The sequence below is a fragment of the Protopterus annectens genome, chromosome 2.part1 (genome assembly GCF_019279795.1).
Source record: "Protopterus annectens isolate FY-2018-M chromosome 2.part1, PAN1.0, whole genome shotgun sequence".
NCBI lineage: Eukaryota > Metazoa > Chordata > Ceratodontiformes > Protopteridae > Protopterus > Protopterus annectens.
The window spans coordinates 1,843,354,613-1,843,376,394 of record NC_056729.1 but is presented as its reverse complement, the minus strand read 5'-3'; the positions used below and the strand labels follow the sequence as shown (position 1 = coordinate 1,843,376,394).

The following is a 21,782-nucleotide window of genomic DNA, read 5'->3' as shown; positions in this document are numbered from 1 at the left end:
TAAGGATATATGTATATATATCTATATATCTATAGATATATATATCTATATATCTGTACCACTTATAAGAGAAAACACCAAAAGTTGGGTGAAAACAATATCACCGCATATGGTTGAAAACACAAGTCGACATATCACTATGTATGAGCTGACTGGAGGTTGATATAATGGTTAAGGTGTTTACCTAACCAACATCGGGTACAGGGCTTCATTCTCACTTTGTAGATAAGGTATGGTCTAATGATTAAGGTCTTTATAGACACAAGGTACAGGGTTTGATTCTGACCTTGAAATATTGGCTATGCTTGAAATAACCCTTTAGAGTAGATAGCCTAGTGTTTACCTCTGGGGGTGGGTTAGGATAATAGTTAAGGTATTCGCTTCATACATATAAAGTAAGCTTACAAAAGCCTTTCAGAGACATTAGCCTGACAGTGAGTGAATGAATGAATGAATGAAAAAAAATCAGTCCTTTGCATAGGGTCTAGAATAGTGAATATTCATTCTTAGAATTTGCAGCAACGTCTTTGCTTACATTTTTTCTTTAACCTTAGGTGTAATAAACCACAAAGGAGATAAACCAAACGTGATCTCTGCCTTCTCAGAGATACTCGTCTACCTTCGGACTCCGCAGATAAAGGACCTTAGCGTTTTCTACAGCAAAGTGGAGCAATGTTTTAAAGGTGCAGCTCAGGCCACCCAATGCAAGGTAACAGAACCAGAACCAGAAAATGTGAAAATGCTGCTACATTCAAGAATATATACACACAACTACAGCATATAAATGGTCCATTACTTAAGATATTTTTTTTAGTTGTTTGTACTAGATGTGTCATTACTCTGCACTGCATTTGCAGACCAGATACCTCCTTAAGTGAGAAAACAGAGGGTTAGTGGGAAAAAGTGTCAGTATTGACTATTCAAGCCAGATTCTGATCAAATGGGGCACTGGGCAGGGTAATGGATCTCTCTGCTGACTGCAATCCACCCACAGACATTCCGGTGTCCCATTACTTGGCTATTTCTTCCCAGTTACCATAAACACTGTTCAAACCCCTTAGTCTGGATACTGCTTTATTTACTTCTACAGTGATTACAAATATTTGGATTTAATTTAAGACTTTTATTTCCAATTTCATAGCACAAATACTGATAGCTATTTGCTAAACAAAACAATACAGTCTCACAATGAAAACAGATTTAGCATGAACAGTAAACATCTTTGCCCATGAAACTCACGTTCATTGAAACAGCATTGAAATCCACATTCAAAGAAAATGCATCTGGAAAATGTTGGATTAGATTTACCTTTGGGCTGTTTTCAGACCATAGGTCCCTTGCACACATTTTTAAAACCATGCATGCATGCATATATTCTTTGATTTACCTGTCTGATTGTATTTAATTATATTCCTTGTATAATACAGCACTGGTTAGAGTGTGTTTTAAACTTGTACTTTTGAACATTTTTACTGCAACCAATGAAACAAAATGCCTGAACCAGTAATGTCAAAACTAAGCATTTCAGAGCATTTCAATTATAAAAAGACCACTCACACTTCTGTCATTATAATCTACCAGTATCAGTAAAAGTCATGTGAATAATTCCACATTAAAGAGATGTATAACTAATGAAAAGGTTGCTGCTGGCAAACAACTTTATATTTCAGTGTTTCAATATTTAATTTTTTCCTGACTCCTCCCTAGTACAGCAGTAGCCATGGATATGCACTTCCTGACTCTCTCTGGCCATTCTGGCTGAGATGGGTATTCTGAGGCATTGTCGCAATTGTATCATGTGCACTGACAACCCACTTATTCTTAATAAAACAGATAAAGTATGCGAGAGGTGTAAATACATTTTAATGCTGGAGGCAAATCTTTCTCATACAACCAAAAGTAATCCTACAGAGGTTGTTGGTGACACTTGTACCACACCTACTGCACAGGGTAAAGACCCCCCCCACATAAAACTACTTATGCTGAGGCACTTTTAGGTAACCTTCCTAAAATGCTAATACCTCCTGCACAGTACAAAGAAAGGGTCCTCAGCCATTATGTAAACAATCCGTTAAAACACCACTAACAGAAACACATAGTAACACTGTATCCAATGCCTCCAGTGCTAATCCCTTAAGACAAACCACCATACACCCAAATTTCCTGGTCACTGATGATTCTGTAACGAGGCACACTAATGTCCCCCTCACTAGACTGAGTAAACAGAGTCATGTTTAGCTGCCTTTCCAGGGCTAAGATCCATCATGTCACACAGGCACCCAGGTCATTGAACCACAGGTACGAGTATGACTCTGTGGTAGTCCATGTGGGTGTTAAGGACCTCAGATGTACCTCCCGTGACTATATGAAGTGAGACATGATTGAGTTCACTGATTATATGTCCCAGGCAGGTATGAGCCTAGCACTGAGTAGTACACCACCGTCTCCAAAGATGATGCCACGTTATCAACAAAAAATGATTGATTTTAACAACTGGCTTAGCTTCTGGTGTTAATGCAGGGGTGGGGGTGGGGGTACAATATTTGACAGACCGGGAGGATATGGTTGACAGAGCATGCTGCTTTGCCAGGGATGGTCTGCGCTTGTCTTCTCTAGACATTTGGATATTGGATAGGTCTTTTCCACCTTCACAGTGCTTTTTTAGGCAATGCCAAACTGATAAACCTACCGACTTAACCGAACCTATGAAGGAGTATCTGATGGTGGTACTGCTTAATGCTACAAGTCTTAACAAGAAACTCCAATCCCTATAAGCCTTTCTCTCCCTGGATAGTATAGATCTCTGTGTAGTAATGGAGACATGGTTTAAAGTCACTGAGAGTACCCCAGCAATGCAAGGTTATAATGCCTTTCACACCTTTAGACCAGCTACTGCACAGGAGGGGTCTAAATATTGAATAGTGTCAGTCTATATGAAGACTAACCTCACATCCAGACTAGTTAAATTGTATGGCACACTGGAATTCATACATGGACAGCTCACCCTAAACAGGGTCTTGTTGCATATCCTTGCAACATATAGGTCTCCCTCCATGTCCCAGGAAACCCATGCTACCTATCTTAATGAAATAGAGTCCCTCACCATTCAACTCAATGTGATATTCATGAGAGATCTCAATTACCCCTCTATAGATTGGGAATCCTACACCACTTCTAATGCATAAGCCCAGTGATTCGTAAACTTTGTTAATACCAACATCCTGGAACAGTTGCTCCATTCTCCTACCAGGAGTATAAACATTCTCGACCTTGTACTCACGGACACGGGTGCCATTGTTCCTTAAGCAATGCAATATCTTTGTAAGTCAAATCTGACTATAAGGCAATATTGCTTGAAGTAAAAATTAAATCTTGGAATCCAGGGAAACGAAAAAACTTCTGGGACTATTCTAAGGCTAACCTGTCTCTACTAAGCAACACCTTGGCTAAATTCCAAGCACCTCCAAACCCAGTAAACACCATAGAATACACTAGGCTATTTACAAAATCTCTGTACAGCCATACTGATAGCTGTATAGAGTGAGCTGTGCCCATTCATATTAAGAATAAGACAAACTCAAAAGACAAGCCATCCTGGTGGAGTCACAATTGGTTATACAGCAAATGAAAAAATTCTTAGCCAAGCATAGGAGGAACAAAGCTATACAAACTAAATACCCCCTGACCAATCTAAACAGGTAGCTAAGAGGATCAATTAATATTTCAAAGGCTAAATATGAAGAAAAAGTAGCTTCTCAGGCAAAGGACAACCACTAGGCTTTCTACAGCTATGTTTGTAATCTCAGGAAATACACAACAATGCACAAAACTTATTGTAATAGGCATCACCCACACTGAACCAGAGGCCATTGCCAACCTTTTGTCTGGCAGGTTCAGCTCAGATTTCTCCCCCACTCCCCTCTGATAGTCCAAAGGGAATACCTCAACCCCCCCAACCATTACAAGTGACAGGTCATCAATGCACTTTCCAAGGTCAAAAATACTACATCAATGGGCCCTGATAACATCCCAGGATGTTTAATAAATAACATGAAACATGACCTGACTGGTCCATTTGAATCACTTTTCAACTGATGTCCTCAGTCAGGTTTTGTGCCCAAAGAATGGAAGATGGCTACAGTCATTCCTCTGCACAAAGGAGGTCCAACCACTGATCTGGATAACTACAGACCCATAAGTCTCACCAGCCTCATATGTAAGGCCATGGAAAGAATCATCATGGACATGATAAATGAAGACATAGGTAACCTGCAAATGCTGGACCCATCACAGTTCAGCTTTGTTAATCTGGTGGACTATTAAATCTGGTGGACTTTTCTGAGAGGGTCATCAAAGCACTAGATGAAGGTAAGACTGTGCACAGCTTATCTTGACCTGGCCAAGGCTTTTTATACAATATCCCACTCAGACATTATAGACCAAATCATTAATTTAGATATAAACCCTTTTATCACACACTGCATAGCCAATTGGCTCACTGATAGGACCCAGAAAGTCAAAATAAGTGAGGCCACCTCCACCAAGAGGCCAATTACTAGTGGAGTCTAGTAGTGGAGTAGTGTAGTCCCCCAGGGCTCAGTACTGGGCCCGTTTCTTTTTGGCATCTTTTTCTCTGAAATGGAAGCAAATGCTGAAGGTTTATGCCTGGCTAAGTTTGCAGATGATTGCAAGCTGAAGGTTATCATCAACTGCCCTGCAGATGCTAACATTCTTCAAAAATGTCTCTTTCTGACTAACAAATGGTGCTAAAGCCATGGTCTTAAACTCAATGCTAGGAAATGCATAATTGTACCTTTTGGGAAATCAACCATCCTGGCTAATTACCATGTTGATAATACACCCTTAAGAGTCGACCCAGTAGTCAGGTATCTGGGTACGCACATAGATAGTAGCCTTACCTTCAACCACCACATGGCCACAGTGGTGAGGAAGTCCTTTTATGCTGAGCAACCTATAAGTAAGGGCATGACATCTAGGTCCAAAGAGGTCATTATTCCACTGTACTCTGCCATTATCAGACCAGTCATAGAGTACAATGCTCCCTTTGGTATGTACCTGACCAGGCATATGCAGCAACTAGAGCAACCTCAGAGGTTCCTTACAAAAAGAATACAAGGTTTAACAATGTTGCCTTATGCAGAGCACCTTAAAGCCATTTCCGTCCACTCAGACTCCTATAGATTGCTGAGGGGTGATCTATGCCTGGCTTACAAGGCATCCACAACCCCACACTTATGAATCTCCTACATTTTTGTAAATCACAGAGTCCCAGAAATACAAGGTCTTGGGATCTGAATTTGTCTGTGACATAAACAGAACATGCTGGAAACACAGATATGTGTCCCAGAGACTAACCCTCATATGGAACAGGCTTCCCATCTATGTGAAGCGGAGTTTGTCTGTTACCCAGTTTAAGCACAACCTAGACAAATGGATGGGGAATAGAAAATATACCCTGGGGCTGGCACCCATGTCCCTTATGGACAGAAGGAGCTTATAAATGCCTGGTCCTCAATGTCCTATTTTGATGCAGGACATCATTATTATTTTGGGAAAAGTTGGTTAGGGTTAGAAAGGCCCCATGGGTCATTAGACTAGTAGCAGTCTATGAATCAAAGAATCTACAAATTCAGTGCTGGCTGCCCTTGAAGAGTAAATTGCTTATATTAAATTAAAAATGGTAATCTACTAATATTACAATAGTGAATAGCTGGCAAACCAACAAAGGTTCATAGTTACTAGGCATCTCATCCAAAAGAGGACACACTTAGGAGTACAGCATCCCCATCCCCTCCTTAAAGTGCACCACAATATCAGCAATGCATGGCATGGGAGTAAAACCCACATCCTTCAGCACCAAAGGCAAGTATGCTACCTGTGGGGCTACTAACATTGGTTTAAAATTCTATAGGACAAACACAGATGGCCATTGGCTAAACAAAACAGTTGTACATTGAAAACAAGTATTCCAAAATTAGAAAACACCACACTGGCCACAGAAAAAGTATGGTTAGCGCTTTCGTTTATATAAATTAAATAAACTTCATCAGACAACATACAGAGGAAATGACTCCTTAAATACAAAATCAAAGTGACATCACATCCTGCCATCAAATATACAGATTGGAAATATTTAAACTATTTAAATTTTAAAATACAAATATTCCATACATAAAAAAAATATTAAAAATATTATTAATATTATCCTAATGCATTAAAGACTTTAACTTCAATAGACTCATAATGGAAATGGTGTCATTTAAGCCAGGGGACACCGAAGCGTTCAATTTCAATTGCCAAAATAATTCCTTCTCCTCCATCAATAAGGAAATGGGCCCCCCCCCCCTTTTATTATCCATAATTTTTTCTATAACTAAAAATTGGAAATCATGATCAGGGAAAGCCGAAACATGTCTTGCAAGAGCATTGGTTAGATTACATTTAGCTATAGCATGGACATGTTCATAAATTCTATTCTTAATAGCCCTATCGGTTTTTCCTATATAATATGAGGGGCAATTATGGCATAATGCCAGATAAACAACCCCTTTAGTATTACAGTTGAATTTGTCAGTAAGATAAAATCTTTTCCCATTTACTTCAAAATGCTTCGTCACTAATATGTATTTGCACATTCTACAGGTTCCACATTTTCCCATTCCATTATGTGGTTTGTAATTCTCCTTTTGTTTAAATTCTAAAATAGTTTTCAAATTTCTCCCTTTCTTATAAACAGTATTGGGAGATGAACCTAAACATTCTTTTAAAAAAGCATCATCAGAAAGGAATGACCAATTTTTTGAAATAATGGTTCTGATGGAAAGAGCATCCTTTGAAAAAGTTGTTATAAAATTAGTTCCAACAAGGTCCTTGCCATGATCAATATTGGCCATACGAACCATTGTTGTTGACTCACAAGAAATATTATTCATCTCAACTTCATTTAATTCTCCATTAGATGTATCATCTAATATATTCACCATATATTTCAAAATAGATGAAAAGATTCCTTGCTCTCTCTTAAATGTGACTTCACTAACTAGTTCATTGATTAGTGAGAGTGGATAACCTCTACTTTGGAACATTTCACGAAGAATTCGACATTCATCCAAATAATCTGCTTCCAAAGTAGACATTCTCGATGCTCTGACTAACTGTCCCTTCACTACTACACGTTTTTGATGCAAGGGATGGCAGCTAGAAAAATCTAAAAATGAATTAGAATATGTGGATTTCCGAAATATTCTGGATGTAAATATATTCAATTCATAATTTTTAGATAACAAAACATCTAAATAGCTAATAGAGTTTTCTTGAAACTCAAAAGTGAATTCAAGAAAATTAGTGGAACCATTCATTTCAAGAGCGAAAGATTCTGCTGAATTTGTATCTCCTTTCCACAAGATGAAAATATCGTCTAAGTAACGACTATACCAGACCACGTTCTCTTTGAATAAAGGGAGTTTGAATAGAATATTCTTTTCCCACGCTGCCATGACCGTATTAGCAAAGCTGCCCCCACATGGGGAGCCCATTGCTATTCCAGTTTTCTGCAAAAAATATTTTTTATTAAACATGAAATAGTTGTACATTGAAAACAGACTTAGCATGAGGAACAGTAAACCTCTCTTCCCCTGAAAGTCACAATTAATTAAAAATGGACCCCTGATGACTAAGTGAGAAGTTGGTGTAAATGATTCAGGCTCTTGTATTCCATAATCAAGGTTCAGGGTTTAAGCCTAAGCAAGTTAATTAACCATTCTGCCATCCCTAACTAGAACATTACACACACACACACACACACACACACACACACACACACACACACACACACACACACACACACACACACACACACACACACACACACACACACACACACACACACACACACACAGACACACAGACACACAGACACACAGACACACACACACACACACACACACACACACACACACACAGACACACAGACACACAGACACACACACACACACACACACACACACACGCACAGACACACTGACACATGCACAGACACACAGACACCAGACACACACACACACACACACACACACACACACACACACACACACACACACACACACACACACACACACACAAACACCCAGTGGCACAAACAGTATTTCCTGTGTGAAAGAAGGGCAGTTCATCTGCATTTTTGTAAGTGTGTCCTTAAAGAAGAAATGTAACTTTTTTAATGGTTTAAATTAAATGCTGTGGCAGCCCCCCGACCAGCAAGCCCTCCCTGCAGCAAGTGGAACCTAGGCAAATGTGTAGGTCAACTAGTGCTGGATCCAGCTCTGTCTACTGTCCAAACACCTGCCTGCCCTCAGGTCTCTCATCCTGGTATCTTCCAACCCAATCCCTAAGATCCTCAGATAAATTCTTATGGTCTGTAACTGTAATTGGTAACTCAAATGGTAAAGCTCCCAACTGTTACTGTGTAGCTGAGCTCTGGAACTCACTTCCAGTTTCCAATAGGGACTTTTCTAAACCCAGACTTTTCAAACATTATTTAAAATCGTGCCTTCATAATAAGTGGGCCAGTGAACTCCCTTCCAAACATGGCACCCTTGTACTCGAATATTCTCCCCAACATCTATCCTAACACCAAGTCTAAACCACATTATCAGTCACTCACAGCTCCATCAGCTTCACCCAACATCTATCCTAACACCAAGTCTAAAACACATTATCAATCACTCACAACTCCATCAGTTTCACCCAACATCTATCCTAACTCCAAGTCTAAACCACATTATCAGTCACTCACAACTCCATCAGTTTCACCCAACATCTATCCTAACACCAAGTCTAAACCACATTATCAGTCACTCACAACTCCATCAGCTTCACCCAACATCTATCCTAACACCAAGTCAAAACCACATTATCAATCAATCACAACTCCATCAGTCCTCTCAACATCTATCCTAACACCAGGTCTAAACCACATTATAAATCAATCACAATTTCATCAGTTTCACCCATCTATCCTAACACCAAGTCTAAACCACATTATCAGTCACTCACAACTCCATCAGTTTCACCCAATATCTATCCTAATACCAAGTCTAAACCACATTTTCTGTCACTCACAACACCATCAATCCCCCATCTATCCTAAAACCAAGTCTAAGCCACATTATCAGTCACTCACAACTTCATCAATTTCACCCAACATCTATCCTAACACCAACACCAAGTCTAAACCACATTTTCTGTCACTCACAACTCCATCAATCCTCCAAACATCTATCTTAACACCAAGTCTAAACCACATTATCACCCACTCACAACTCCATCAATTCCACCCATCTATCCTAACACCAAATCTAAACCACATTTCCTGTCACTCACAACACCATCAATGCCTCATCTATCCTAAAACCAAGTCTAAACCACATTATCAGTCACTCACAGCTTCATCAAGCCCCCCAACATCTATCCTAACACCAAGTCTAAGCCACATTATCAACCACTCACAACTCCATCAAGGCCCCCCAACATCTATCCTAAAACCAAGTCTAAAACACATTATCAACCACTCACAACTCCATCAGTCCCCCGTCTATCCTAAAACTAAGTCTAAATCACATTATCAACCACTCACAACTCCATAAATCCCCCCCCAACATCTATCCTCACAGCAAGTGTAAAATAAATAAATAAATGTAAAATAAATAAATAAATAAATAAATAAGTGTAAACCACATTAACAACCACTCACAACTCCATCAATCCCCCTAACATCCATCCTAACACCAAGTCTAAACCACATTATCAACCACTCACAAGTCCATCAATCCCCCCAACATCCATCCTAACACCAAGTCTAAACCACATTTTCAACCATTCACAACTCCATCAGTCCCCCAACACCTATTCTAACACCAAGTGTAAACCACATTATCAACCACTCACAACTCCATCAGTCCTCCAACACCTATTCTAACACTAAGGGCCAGATTCACGATGGCTTGCACGGAGTCTACAAGTAGAGTAAGACTCCATGCAGCCATCATGTCCGACGAGTGATCCAGGAACAGCCTGTAGGGGCGTGTAAGAGAGCTCCTAAAACGTCTCCTACACGGTCAGGGCTGGGATATGCAAATTACCTCACTTACAGCCGAAAGGCATGCAAATGAGGTAAATTTGCGATCCACGAAGCACAAACCTGTCTGAGTAGGAGACGTGTTAGTTGCAGAAATGTACTCAGTTGACAACTGAGTACCGTTCTGCAAATAGCACAATGGAGCCTTGTCAGCTCCAAATAAAGTTTGCATATGGTTGAGGAAGAATGCCAATGGCCAAATATACGGCCATTGGAAAGTTTCCCAGATGCAAAATTATAATAAAAAGTTTTTTTTTCGGCGATTTCTGATGTTTAAGCATAGCGCAGCACCGCGCAAACGGGGTGCGCTATAAAAATCATAAAATTAGACAATAAAAGCCACAAACGTGGAATTTATGAAAATTGTTAAATGACAATGTAAGGGAATAGCAGGCTGAAGACAACATGGCCACCGAGTAGGGGTTACTAAGGGGAGAAGCCCAGTCTAAGACATGTAACCAAGCATTAGTAGGCAATCCTATGTAAATGAGTGTTAGGACAGTGAATCACACTTTTACATAGCAAATGAGCACAGTCAGTGGAGTGTAGGAGTAGGATATGGGGAGGAACAGAGTAGGAGATAGGTGACATCACAAGGGGGGTATGTATGAAAGTAGTGAAGCCCATTGGAGGACAGTGGCATGTGTTAGCTGTCAGTCAGACATCATGGAAAGAGGTGTGTCAACAGGTAGGCCAGGTCAAGCCAAGAAATGGAAGGTGTATACTGTGGATAACACCAAAGTTTCTTGCTGAGCGGGTATGTGTGTGTGTGTGTGTGCGCCTGTAAACTCGAGTAAGATAGAGTGCATGCGTGGAAGCGTGAGTGCACGCGTTTAAGCTGGAGTAAGCATGTATCAGACTGTTGGAAGACCTGTAAGCCTGTTTGCGCTGGTGTGCACGTGGTTTAACCCGAATAAGCAAGTTTTAGTCCGTCTAAGCATGTGTGCACGCATGTGAGCTGCTGTGATCATGTTTCCGCTTGTATGCACGTCGCTCCCCTGAGGAAACAGAAAGGAAAAAGGAAGCACAACAAATAGTAGGAAGCTACTAGGGAATACTAGTAGAGCTAGCAGGTGCAAACAATCAGAATCAGGCAATTACATAGGCAGAACACTAGCCCAGCCCAGCTCTGCAAACAGCAGTGCAGTTTGTTTCTCTCAAGAGACACTGCAACACTGGAGTAAGCTACTAGAAGTGAAAACTGAAAAAGCTACACTCAGACAAAAAATGCTAGGGGCTGCCATTGCTGTTATAAGGCAACATATGCAACATGCTGAGGGTGGTGACAATGCAAATGCTGCCGGACAACCCACAGTGAGGAGACGAAGAAGAGTGTACAGGCCCAGGGTAACCTACCAGGGGTTACATGAGCTGGAGATAGTGGAGCACTATAAAGTGGACAGAGACCTCCTGCAGCAAATAGTTGAGCTGTGCAGGCTATGCCTCACACACAGAACCAACAGAGGGGAACCCATCCCAGTGGAAACCAAGGTATGTGTTGGCCTAAGAATACTAGCAACAGGTACCTTTCAGAGACCAACTGGTGATATGATGGGGATATCACAGGCATCAGCATCTAGGGTACTGCACCAGTTCCTGGATGCCATGTCAGCACATGTCGGTGATCATGTATATTTCCCCAATTCCCGAGAGGTATTGGCCAGCAATATGCATCTCTTCCAGCAAATAGCAGAATACCCTGAGGTAGTGAATGCAATATACTGCACGCTTATACGCTTCAAAGCACCAGCCGGTGAGCGGGATAGGGCGTACATTAACTGCAAGGGCTTCCTCTCCATCAACTGCCAGGTCATGTGTGATGCCCAGGGCATAATAATGAATGTGTGTGCTGGCTGCCCTGGAAGCTACCATGATTCCCATATCTGGCATCTGACGCAGCTGTACCAGACATTTGCCAATGGGGACATCCCACATGGTCACCTAGTGGGGGATGCTGGCTATGCACTGGAGCTGTGGCTGATGACACCCATCAGAAACACACACACACCTGAACAGGAATGCCATAATGAGGCACATGCACAAACACAAAATGTAATTGAGCATGTGTTTGGGTTGCTCAAGTCACGGTTCCGGTGCCTGGACACATCTGGTGGAGCCTTGCAATACTCACCAACTACATGTACCCAAATTGTCATGGTATGTGCTATGCTACATAATATGATTCTGTGAAACAACTGCAGCAGGACCAGCATAGGCCTGGGTCAAACAGCCCCCCACCAGTGCCAAGGCCATCACAGGCAGAGCGTGACTCAGAGGAGGAACAACCTGAGTCTGCCCCAGTAGGCAGAAGGAGGCGTGCCCAGTATGCCTTGGCCTTGGCAAAGAGGCAATGCATAGCACATACACTGGCTCAGTAGGAGCGCTGGAAATGATACCTCTCTCTGACTCACACATATAGTAAAAGGGATGCCTAACTTGACACTACCTGTTTCCAAACATGTATAGGGAGTGCAGTATGTGCATCTGACATAGGCAGCCCTGCAGCACCACCTGAGGCATGATTGCCATGTGTTAAGCAATGTAAGGTAGTGCTAAACAGCATTTACCACCATGTAGTATATGCAAACTTGATGACCTTGAGTATCATCCTACCCTCACCAAACATGAGGCCACAATATGAAGACAAGATGATCAATTACAACAATTGGCTTAGGTATTGGTGTCAGTGAAAGGGGATACAATGCCTGTCAGCATGGGATGACATGCTCGACAAGACATGATGCTTCACTAGGGATTGATTTCACCTATCACCTGTGGCCTTTTGGATATTGCCCAAGGCTCTTGTCACCCCCATAGTGCCTTTTTTAGGTAAGGCTCAAAACACAAACCCACCTCCATAGGTATCACAAGGGATAAGAAACTATAAGTAATGCTACTCAATCCAGAAGTCTAAACTGCAAGATGCATGCACTCCAAACTCTCCTCAGCATGGAGAATGTTGATATCTGTGCAGTAACAAAAACCTGGTTCAAGGCTCCCAAGAGCACCATAGCATTAACAGGTTACACCTCATACCATGCTTTACAGCTGCAAAACATGGAATAAGCTACAAAAGGAGGGTGAGTATCAATATTTGTCAAAGATACCCACACCCCCAGGTTGGTGGCACAGCATGAAGCATCGGAGACTATCCATGTGCAACTAACAGTGGCTAAAACTGCCTTCCAGTTCATAGCCTGCTACAGACCACCCTCCTAAACCCAGGAACCACACTTGGCCGACTGGAGAACACATAAAAATATGAAGGTCTCCCCAAACACCATTATATTGGGTGACTTCAACTACCCAAACATAGACTAGGAACATTACCCTAGCCCCAACACCCTAGCCCAAAGGTTCCCAGAATTTATAAACCAAAATGCTATGGAACAACTTGCTACCACTCCCACAACAGGGGAAAAATACTGGACCTGATCATCACCAACATGGGAACTCTATGCCCAAGACCGGAAGTGTATCCCTCACTGGTAAGATCAGACCAGAGAGTAATCTCACTGGATATTCACATCCCGATCCCAGCCCATGGCCAGAAAAAACACAATGAAAATTATTCACTAAAGCAAATGTCACACTCCTCAAAACTGAGGTGGAATCCTTCACAGCCCCTGTGCCTGTGGAAAATATGGTCCAGACCTCATAACCCTTTATAAACGCATTCTATGAACAATGTCAGGAATGCATGGATCATGCAATCCCAAATAAAACCAAGACCCAATCCTCCAAAGCCAGGCATCCTGTTCAGTGGACCCCAGCCATAAACAAACCATACAATACAAGGAGGAAGCTACTATATGATAGATCAAAATCCCAAAAAGGGAAGGCATCTCTGATCAGTATTATTGAAAAACTATTGCCACACATAAGATCATCTAAGGCCATCTTTGAGATAAAAACTGTACAGGACAGCAAGGATAATCACAAGGCATTATTTACTTATGGTAGGAACCTGTGTGGGAATCCCCAGATATACTCAGAAGTAGTCCAAAATGACAAACAATACACCAACCCACAGACATTGCCAACATCTGAGCTGACAGGTTCAGTGCAAACCCCCCCCCCCCACCAAAAGGGCAAATATCTATCCCAGCAGAGTGCTGGCCCCCTGACATCACAGATGCTCAGGTAATAGCCAGCCTCTCCAAAGCAAAACACACAGCATCAATGGGACCAGACGATGTCCTGGGCTGTGTCCAACGTGAACCCCAAGAAGAATTGAACACAAACATAAAACCACTGTTCAATCTCAGCCTTACCACAGGATATGTACCCAAAGAGCAGTGTACAGCAACAGTGGTCCCTCTCCACAAAGGTGGTGCCTCAATGGATACTGCAAACTATCGCCCCAGAAGCCTGACTACCTTGGTCTGCAAAGCTATGGAAATTTCATCACGGACCTCAGAAATAAAAATATTGGGGATCTACAGACACTGGATCCTACCCAGTTTGGCTTTGTCAAGGGCAGATCCTTCCTCTTAAACCTGGTTGAGTCATTTGAAACAGTCACCAAGGCTATTGACGAGGGGAAGGTGGTCCACACAGCCTACCTGGACCTCACAAAAGCCTTCCATACAGTACCCCACTTGGTCATCATAGATAAGATCACCAGCTTCAATATAAACCCCTATGTCACTAGATGGGTTGCAAACTGGCTCAAGGACAGAACCCACATGGTCAGAAATGCTGGAGCCATGTCAGACCCCAAACCAGCTACAAGTGGCATCCCACAAGGCTCAGTCCTGGGACCTCCCTTGTTTGGTATCTCTTTCTCAGAGGTACAGCCCAACACAGAAGGACTGTTGGTGAATAAGTTTGAAGATGACTGCAAATTGGGTGCCATAATCAACCCTGCAGCTGACACAAGCATCCTACAAAAGGGCCTCATAGAAACAGACAACTGGTGCCAGAGCCATGTCCTCAAGCTAAACGCAAAACAGTGTATAGTCCTCCCCTTTGTCGAAAACTAAGTGCCCACAAATTACCACATAGGTGGTAACCCATTAAGTATGGAAGAAGTGATAAGGGACCTGGGGACCCAAGCTGATAGCAATCTCACATTTGATAACCACGTGTCCAAAGTGTTTAGAAAAACATTTCATATAGCCCACCTAATCATGAAGGTATTCACATCCACATCAGGGGAGGTCATCGTGCCTCTTAACTCATCCCTCATCAGGCCCATAATTGAGTACAATGCCCCTTGTGGGATGTACTTTATCAGACACCTGCAGCAGCTGGAAAGACCACAAAAGTACCTCACCAGGAGGATCAAAGGGCTCAAACACATGCCATTTGCTGCCCGGTTAAAGAAACTGCAGTTCAACTCAGTGGCATACCACCTGCCCAGAGGCAATCTGTGTCTGATGTATAAAGCCATGTCCAACCTGGAATCAATGGACATGCTGTACCTCGGAAACTCAGAATCCCATCAAGCTACACGCTCAAGAGACCTGAACCTCAGGACTGAAATAAATACGACATGCTGGAGTGACAGCTTCATAACCCAGAGGCTCCCCCCACTCTTGAGTAAACCCCCACTCCAGGTTAGCCAGAATCCCTCAATGACTCTCTTCAAGAGAAATCTTGATGAGTGGATGGGAGATTGTAGGTTTACCCTGGGTATCACTTCTATGTCACTGTTAGACAGAGGCACAGTATACTAACCTTGAAAAATGTCATGGCAAACTCCACTTAAAATGTGTGTTGAAAGCCAAACACACTCTGGCTAGGATTATAAATGCCCTAGGGCAGATAGCCTAGTATGAACCTATGAACAGAATCACACACACCAACTAGTACAACTGTGGTCAATGTGGAGTAATGTTTGGCAATGTCCACCCAAGTTGGTTTATACACAGCAATGTCGGACAAGCCTGGTTTAAGTAGGCCATAGCTGAACAAAATGCAACATGCTCATAGTTGCCCAACTGGCCCTTAACCAGTCTGGTCTGCTCAGTATGAACATTTAAAGCAGTGATGGGACTCAAACCCATGATACTGTGCACCATAGTGAAAGTACTGAACCACTACACCATGACAGTATTGCAGTATTCAGTCAGTAAGCGAAAATGTTGCCAAGTCTTTGCAAACTATCACATGGAAACCCTGCAGGCACAGCATAATCCCTGTTGAGTTATGACACAAAGGAGTCTGGCAGTAAGAACACAACAATACTTCCAACACATACAGTATAAATGTCAATATTGGTCATGTTCACACACAACCAGAAATGTAGTGGACTCCAGATCACAACATATGGAAAGGTCACACTGGACATGCTCACACACTTGGATAAATGCGACATATGTCAGGCAACAAACCATGGAAAGGCTGAACTGGGCATGCTCACACACTTAGGCCATGTCTGAGTATAGCAGTCAGTCACATATATTTGGCAGTTGTATGTGTTAAGCCAGGAACCTCCCATGATCCAGCAATCTGCCCTGTGCACACAGTTAAATAACAACAGACACATATATTAATATACTGGAACCCTGTCATGATCAAACATGTTACGCAGATACACAAGTTGATCATAGAAACTGGGAAAGCTACGGCAATAAAGAACTGCAAACAGTAGCAGCAACAAATATTGTGCATCCCGAACATAAACATAGGTGCAGAGGTCGATACTATGCTGTCTGCCCTAGGGAATTCATAAGCCTAGGCAGAGTGTATTTGGCATCCACCTCCCCAGTAGAGTAGCCTACTGTGCCTCTGTAAAGTAGGTCACAGAAGGTACCCTTTAAGGCTAGTTTGCTGTGCCTCTGTCAAGCAGGGACACAGTGGAGATCCCAGGGGTGAAATTGCAATTTTCCATCCATGCGGCTGTATTTCGCTGGAAGAGGGTTGGTGAGGGGCTATGTCTAACTTTAATTGGGATTCAATTCCAGAGTGAGGGGAGCCTCTGGGTAATGAATCTGTCCCTGCAGCATGTCTTATTTATGTTTGTGCTGAGGTTTACGTCCCTGGAGTGTGTAGCTGTAAGGGTCTTGGATGTTATGAGGTGGAGCATGTCCATTACTTCTGGGTTTGAAATGGCTGTGTACGTCAGGCATAGATCACCTCTGAGTAGGCGTTAAGCAACTGAGTAGAGCTGGAGATCCTTTAGCTGAGCTGCATAGGACATCTGTGTGTAGCCCATGATCCTCTTGGGGAGGTACTGTTGTGTTCACTGTAGTTGCCACAGGTGTTGGGTAAGGTACACCCCGAAAGGGGCATTGTAGTCAAACATGGGCCTGATGAGTGACTAGTAGAGGGCCACAATAACCTCCCATGATCTACATGCAAACACCCATGTGATAAGGAGGGCTATGTAAAGGTCTTTGCAATGACTCTGTCAATGTGATTAGCAAAGGAGAGGTTATGATCTATGTAGGTCTGTGGGATATTGCTCTGTTATTTAGTAGCTTCCTCCTTCTGTTGTACAGCTTATATATAGCTGTGGTCAACCAGACAGGTCTCCTGTTTTGGAGGAGTCATGGTTTTATTTGGGATAGCATGATCAATGCATACCTGCAGGTGCTCATACAATGCGTTTGTAAAGGATTCTGCAGATTGGGCTGTATTATCCTCCAGCATGGGGCCTTTGAAGTATTCCACCCCAGTCTTCACAAGTGCAAAGTCTGCTTTTGAGAAATTCTTTACAGTGATTTCCTTGGCTGGGGTGGGGACGGGATATGGATGTCCAGGGAAAGTTGTTTATGGTTTGATCTTAACAATGATGGTTCTACCTCTGGTGTGGAACATAGAGCCCCCATGCTGGTGATGATCAGATCCAAGATGTATTCCCCCTTGTGGGTGTGGTGACTGGTTGTGCCATAGCACATGGATCCACAAATTGTAGTGGCTGTAGGGTGATGTTGTTGAGGGCCTGAGTAGTATCCCCAGTCAATATTTGTGTACCTGAAGTCAACCACTATAATGGTGTGTGTAAAGACCTACACATCCTACACTGTTCCCAGGAAAGCCAAGTGTGGTTACTGGGTATGGGGGGGGGGGGGTCTAAACTACACACCAAACCAAAAGGCAGTTTTGCACAATGGTAGTTGTATATGTATGGCCTGTCATGCTTAGTGCAGTGGTACCAACTCAGAGGTGTGTGTATCTGTGATGTATATGGATACACCCCCTACTTGTGTTGTGTGTTACAAGTCCTGTGGTCACAAAGCATGCTATAGAACATAACCTGGCAGTGTCAGTGTGCATATGTGACCCTGAACTAGGCATCTGTTAATTTACAGATTAACCCCCATACTGAGGGATAGTTAAAGATGTACATTCTTCTTTGGAAAAACTGATGATGTCAGCACCCTATAAATACAGCAGGAGAAGGAAAATCATCCAGTAATGTGAATAGCGCGCTGCGCTAATGCGTCTCTCTCAAGTATCATAACATAGTTAGGTAGGGGTTTGAATCCTGCAAACACTGTGTGGGGGGGGCAGGGAGGTGTGTATGTATGCAATTCTCTGTGAAAGGAATGGTCTTTTTGAAGACTGGGATAACACACTAAAAGATGTACATTCCTCTTTGGAAAGACTGATGATGTCAACACCCTATAAATACAGCAGGAGAAGGGAAATCATCTAGTAATGCGAATAGCGCACTACGTTAATGCGTCTCTCTCAAGTATCATCAAGTTAGGTAGGGGTTTGAATCCTACAAATGCCATGTGTGCATTTGTCAATGTGTTGTGTGTTTTGCTTTTATTATTGTATGACATATTATTATAACAGTAATTTCAATGCACACATCAGGTATGTGTGTGCCACATACAGATATGTACCTGTCACCTTTAATAGTTCCTATGTGTGAAGGCTGCCCCATATGAATACAGTTGTTACCTTTGCCAGCATGTGCCGCAGCTTACCAGACCTTAGGCCATACATGTATGTTGGTGACAATGTAGGCTACTGCAGTGATCTGTGTCCTAGGCCAACTATGTGACACACACCCATGAAAGCTTTGATAGATTAATGTGGGTAAGGGTTCATGTCTGGAGTATATGTCAGACATGTTAAAACACAGCAAAGTCTGTCAGTGATGGGCACCCAGTGTAGGTGTATGGCAACTGTTGCTGATATGCATACAGACACCTTCTTGCTTAGGTGATACACTGAGGGACTGCAGAATACCTTTGGAAATGTGAATATTGCAGGAAAGACAAGATAACACTTGTCCACATATACACACCATTACCCATTCTATATGATGGGTGCTACCACCTACATGGTATTGTTGGAATACTATGTTAACTACATGCCAATGCCAATGCCACAGTTGTGTTACGGCAATACAGCATGGCTTGGAAAGCTGGTATCTGTCCATATGATACCCTTGTGGTGGTTAGGTGTGTCATGTGTAGAATGTATTGAAGGCCACTGTATGTATTTGCAGTCATGGATGGACATACCGTAGTGTGTTGGCATGTATGTGAGACTGCTATATGCCAAAGAGTATTGTTCCCAGGGATGTGTGTGGCTCAGTAAGAATATAGTGTAGTACTGCAGGGATATCACTGACACCAGGTTCCTACATCTGTGTATCAGTTGAGGAGACACCATGTCATGACCACTGAATGTCAGACTATGTAAGCTGTGTATACTACCAGAATGCAGACCATTGACATTTGGAAACCGTATCACCCACAGCATACTGTCAAACCATGTCATGTTCCATGCTAACCATGTTCACAAATGTACACCTGCAACTCAGTGCTGCAAACATCACACATGTACTGTCCACACCCCAACACATGCAGGCACAGGTACACACAACAGCCATGTGGCACATGTGCAGACAGTACACTTTGGGAATTAACACTGGTGTATACAAAACTGCAATGACAAACATAGGTAATGCATCATGCATGCTCGAATATACCCACAACAATATCATTACACTGTACTGTTAACAACATGATAATATTACTACAGTGCTATGTTGTCACCCTGTGCATCAGCACCATGCTACCCTGTTCCTGCATCAATGTTACAGATGGCAGGAGGTGGCACAGTTTCATCATATGCACAGGGTGTGTACTTGGTTTGCCAGAGTCTGCCACTGACACATCCAATTGACATGTATGCGTGTGTGTGTTAGTGAGAGACAACAGTACAACATGGAGCAATGTTGCTGCAATGTGTGTGTGTATGTGTTAGCCCTAGGTGTTAGCATTATGTGTGTGTGTATACATGCACACAGTTCCATTATGTGGTTGCCATATATGGGTGTTTGTGGACAGCCACAGACTGTACCTGCCAGGTCATACAGATCACTGTCTCTGGCCACGTACCTCTGCCTGGCAGGGGTGCTTCGGACAGTATCAGGTACTAAGCCAGACTGGGTACTGTCATCAGAAGCAGTGGGTTGTTGACTGGACACATGTCCCTGCTGGGACTGTCCAGAGCCACGTGCACATGGTCTTCTTGGACGGTCTAATGACAGCACAGACCCAGCATTGCTGGGGCTGGTACTGGCACTATGGGAGCAGCTGTGGGTTTGTTGTCGCCCGTGATGACTGCCAGCTAATAATGTTGCTGTCATACGTCAACGTTGACGCCTCAACCGTCCTGCACTGTCCTGGCTCCTGGACATGTAGTTGTGGAAGAGATCTAATGTGTCCCCCCAACGTCTATCAATGACCTCGCTGATGTTACGGATGGCAGACGCAATGTCACGCATAGTGTCATTCATAGCGGTGCAATGTGCTCTGAGCTCCCTCAGACCCTGTCTGGTGTACCGTTCCATACATGCCTGTGCCTGCATTACAGCCTGGAACATAGCTGAGGTTGAAAGACCTCTGTGGGCACGTCTGACAGGGGCAGTACGACCACGGATGCTCCCACGAGAACCCCTGGACATCTGCCTGTGTGGGACCATGTCAGGAATCTGGCCATGGCTGCTGTGAGGGGATGCATGTGCCAATTATACCACATTACCCTGGTCAATGCCTACTGTATGCTGTCCCTCAGCTAAGGACATTGGTGACAATGGATGTATAGGCAGGATGACTGTGCGCATTGATGGGGTTGACTGCTGTGTAGTGTCAATTGGCTGACCAATGACAGACCCTGTCACACCTCCCTGTGCCATTACACATGTATCATCATAATCACTATCCCCAGCAGTGGCTTCAGGTTCCCTGCTGCACTCCACCACAGCAACATCAGAACCTGTGAGAGGAAGATAGGAAACACAGTTTACAAATGTGTACATGATATTACCACACAGGCACACAGGCACACATGCACACATGCGCACAGGTGCACAGGCACACAGGCGCACAGGCACACAGGCACACAGGCACACATGTGCACAAACACACATACACACATGCACACAGGTGCACATGCACAGCATACTCCTCAGTACAGCAAATACAAACACAGACACACCTGCAATCCAACACATACACAATACTGTTTTAGGGTGGGTGACAATATCACAAGGAAAAACATCACTGCACACGTGTCAGCATGCAGATTATGTGTTGCACAGGAACATGCAGTGCAAGTGTGGACAGCCCTTGTTAATAACAGTATACATGCACTTGATGCTTGTGTGTAGTTGTTCAGTAATTGTCTCCACCCTGGGACACAGTGTGTA

General features: G+C 43.1%; 1 long non-coding RNA gene across 1 annotated transcript in view; it reads left to right on the top strand.

Annotated features, from left to right (window-relative positions):
* The first annotated feature begins 559 nt into the window (after nt 1-559).
* Nucleotides 560-21,782, top strand: part of LOC122794661 — a 346,531-nt gene continuing 325,308 nt past the window's right edge. Inside the window, exon 1 of the long non-coding RNA XR_006363666.1 lies at nt 560-709. This is a non-coding gene — a long non-coding RNA (uncharacterized LOC122794661). The remainder of the gene's footprint in view (nt 710-21,782) is intronic.